Source organism: Helianthus annuus, chromosome 17 (assembly GCF_002127325.2).
Source record: "Helianthus annuus cultivar XRQ/B chromosome 17, HanXRQr2.0-SUNRISE, whole genome shotgun sequence".
Classification (NCBI taxonomy): domain Eukaryota; kingdom Viridiplantae; phylum Streptophyta; class Magnoliopsida; order Asterales; family Asteraceae; genus Helianthus; species Helianthus annuus.
The window spans coordinates 153270319-153274613 of NC_035449.2; the positions used below are offsets into that span (position 1 = coordinate 153270319).

At 38.0% G+C, this 4295-nt stretch overlaps 1 long non-coding RNA gene across 1 annotated transcript; it reads left to right on the forward strand.

Annotated features, from left to right (window-relative positions):
* Positions 1 to 559: 559 nt before the first annotated feature.
* On the forward strand, positions 560 to 1078 carry LOC110925021. Its single transcript, XR_004887327.1, has 3 exons — positions 560 to 610; positions 699 to 887; positions 998 to 1078. It is a non-coding gene; the product is annotated as an uncharacterized LOC110925021 (long non-coding RNA).
* The last annotated feature ends 3217 nt before the right edge of the window (positions 1079 to 4295 follow it).

Genomic DNA, 4295 nt, shown 5'->3' on the forward strand with positions numbered 1-4295 from the left:
AACAACATTACAAGGATACCGTCATGAACCACTTACGGGTAAATAAGTTATATGCATAAAATTTTATAGCACATGCAAATTTAATTTATATATGATATTTTAACTTTTTTATTTAATTTGTAGGAAAATTTCAATCTTGATGAAGTGGAACGTGATTATGAGGCAAAAAACTTGAAGGGTGGTATGAGGATTGTGCTTATGAAGCGGTACTCTGACCGCAAGTATGAAGCTAGACAATTATTTGATAGTCAGGGAGGTTACGATGATCTTGAGAGGGCAAGGGCATACCATCCCGTGGATATGCCCTATGAAAACTGGTTGAGAACCATCGAAGGTTTCCGGCAAGAAAAATATATTAAAAAAAGCAAGGCATGTAAGCAAGTACGCGAGAAACAACAATTCCCATACCGTGGGGGGACATCTTCGTACGGTAGCACCGCCTCTAAAAATGTAATGTTTTATGTATGTGTGCGTGTGTGTAAGCTTTTGTTTATTTAATGTCTAATCTAAGTGTAATGTTAAACAGAATTTGGATTGGGTACCTACGTATGCTAAAACCCACACAGACAATCAAGGGAATTGGGTTGATCCGGTTGCTGAACAAAATTACGTAAGTATTTCTTTTAAGTATTATTCTCTATAACAAATATATATATATATACACATATATATTTAATCATCATCTTCGTAAAATACAGCGGAACATACAACAGGCCACAGATGAATGGAGCGGCGATGGTCCTCCAATTGCCCCGTATCAAGAAGCGTTGGGAGAGCGGCGAGGATGGTACCGCGGGATGGGGCCTAAACCTTCTTCCAACACGTCCTCGAACACGTCCTTGAACATGTCGTCTTCGCAAGCTCGGACGCAAGAACCCTTTTCCGAGGTAAACTACACAATTTATAAAATGACAAACGAACGCATGTTTCCTTGTTAAATATATGTTGGTAGCGTTAATTAATATGCTAATATACGTTTTGATATCTATTATTGTAGGATTTTGTTAACAGCTTGTTCCAAACTCCGTCATTTTTGAGCCAACTTAACAACTATCTTGCTTCACAAGGAAAAGGAAAGTCAAATGACTACGATTCTGACGACTTATACGATAGAGAATCCGAGGAAGATTGACTTGTTTTAATGTATGATTTTGATTTAATTAAACGTTGTAGGATTATAATGTACGACTAAAACGTAGTTTGCGTATGTTTGCGTTGTTTTAATTATATTACCTTTAGTATATGTTCGTGGCGTATGTTTGCGTTGTTTGAAATAGGCAGGTTCTGTTTTTTCGGCCGAAAAAATGGCTGGGTGTTGTAAATACAGCAGCTGTATTAAAAAAAAAAGACTTTTAGCGGCGACACGTGTCGCCGCTATTGACATATACTCTTTAGCGACCAAGACCAATACCGGCGACCTTTTAGTGACGACAGTTGTCGTCGCTTCGCTAAAGGTTCAAAAGTAATACCGGCGACGCAAACCTTTAGTGACGACAGGTGGCCAATAGCGGCCTATCAATACCGGCGACCCTTTAGCGACGACAGGTTGCCGGTAAAGGTCAATAGCGGCGACAAATTGGACCAATACCGGCGACACCTGTCGCCGCTAAAGGTGTCCCTTTCTTGTAGTGGATGGAAACCTGTTGACACATTTAAATCCCATCTAGCACTCTAGAAAGCATCATTTTTGTCTATGGGTGGATTCACGATCCATACGAATCGGAGGAGGTACGCGACTTTGAGTTATGCAACAATCTTTTGAATGAGGTCAACATAAATGAGGGTAACGATAAATGGACCTGGATAGTGTAGTCTATCTCCGTTATTGGTGGTTTGGAATTTGCGTTTGTACCTGTTTGTGTTGGTCTCTAGTAACTTGCTAGAGCTAGCTTGATATTTTTTTAAATGATCTTGCTGTGAAAAATAAAACAAATTACATCGATTTTTTAGCATAAGTGTTAGTTAGCAATGTTTTTTTTTACGATTGTGCACCTCTATGTATTGGGTTGGGTTCATAATTTTATTTATTTATTTATGTGTGTAAAAACAATAATAAGAGAAACATCCATTAAAAAGTAAGTTTTATCTAAGTAGTCTAAATAAATCGTAAAAATACATGTGACACTGCTTCTAACAACTTACGTGAATCAAGTTTTTATTTTATCAACCCACCCTTGGTAATGAATACCCCCCAAAATTAAGGTTGTAAACGAACCGACAAAGGCGGACCTAAGTGTCTGCATGGGTGTACGGGCGCACCCCTTGAAAAAAATAATGTATTTTTTAGGCAAAAACTCGACCGCACCCTTTGAAAATGTGCTTGAACCACTCATCCACACCCCCAACAAATAACTGATGGGCCGCCACTACGAACACAAATAAGGCCTTGTTCATGCTTAAATAAGGCCTTCTTTAAACAATTGTGGTTATAAACAGGTCATTGAGTCGGATAAGTTTATCTTGTCTCGACATGGAACCTTTGTTGGATTTGGATATTTAAGTAATGGCATGTTCATGCTTAATATTAATGTCCCGTCTGCTATTGAATCTGTATGTATGGCATCTACATCTTCTAGTAATGTTGAGAATGATTCACGTTTATGGCATGCTTGATTAGGTCATGTTAATTATTATAGGATGAAAGATATGTCTAAAATGAGCCTAACATCTGCATTTGACATGCAAAATTGTAGTAAATGTCATACTTATAAAATTGACTAAAACTAATAGGAAACCGTTTAAAGATGTTAAAAGGGATTCTAAGGTATTAGAATTAATTCATTCTGATTTATGTGACTTTCATAGTACACCCTCACTTGGAAATAAAAAGTATATGGTTACTTTTATTAATGATGCCTCTAGTGTAAGGACCTTCAAAAAAAAAAATGTCCCTAAAACAACCCGTAAATGAAAACCGAGACCCCTGAAACCCTAATCCATATAAAAAATCAAGAAATTCAAGAAACTGGTCTTCAGGCGGGCCGCGTAAAGGATGACCAGACCCTTACGCGGGCCGCGTCAACTTGAAATTCGACCGGATAAGTATCCGGGCCACGTATAACCCATCTGGCAACCCTAAACTCGTGACCCATGCAGCTTATACATAGACTAGGCGGCCACGCGGGCCGCGTAAGTGTTAACCTTAGGTTTACGCGGGCCGTGTAAAACCCAAATTCAGGCTATAAATAGCCTAGCTCAGAGACTTTCATTCTGTGTCGACGAAAACTTTCATAAACGAATTCTCACTGCTCAAAATCGAAAATTACTTTCATAATAGCAAAGTGCTGCTACGATACCGGGTATTAACTCGATCGCTGCTACGATTCAATGTCCGATCAATTGAAACTATCCAACGAATGTTTAAGTGCTGCTCAAATTGGGTTTATACTTTGTCATTCGTCGTTAATTCGATGGATGTTTAAGTATCGCACTTTGTCATTTGTTGTGAGGGTTTAATCTCGTGAGTTGTCGTAAATGCTGTATTAGTTAGTAACCTAGTTCGTGTGCATTGTTATTTAAATTAGGTTAACAGGCTAATCAGTAGGCTAAAATCTGCCCGCATAAATCTGCAATGTGAGTCATTCTCTTTTTACCAAATTTGCTTTCAAAATCATGTTTGTTTCAAAGTTATAATTACAGGGATTGAGTCTTTGTAGTCTTCATTACAGCCGGTATGTGGGGTTTTGTATACATTACTTGTTATCCGTCACCATTGGACAATGAGTTAACCAAGGGGTGATATGACCATAGTCACAGACACCATTGGACAACGAGATAGCCAATGGGTGGTCGAGTGACAAATACCGTGGGTATATGGTTGACATGTAGAAACATTGTAATCGCTCTTAATAATGTAAATTATAACAATGCATCGTTTTAGACAAAAATAATGATTCACTCAGTATTTCCTCGCTGATAAAACCTTTTAAAACATGTTTCAGGTGATCTGATGTGATCCAGGAAAAGTGCCGTGAAGCACTATAAGCTTAAGGAAGTGGCTCAATATAAATAAATAAAGAAACATGTTTTGTAAAATAAAGATTTCCCATTGAAATCACTTTATTGTAAATTACATGGTTTATCCCTAATTATGTAATAAATTAAACGGGCATTTCAAGTATTAAAAGATCTTGTATTAAAGTCTTCCGCTGTCACATCAATTAAATACCACGGGGTTCCTGTCCCGCGGCTCTTGACCGGGTCAAACCGGGGCTGGGGCCGTGACAGGAAAAGGTGGTATCAAAGCCACTGATTTATGCCAATTAAGTATTCAGTAAAATACTTAATTTTACTGA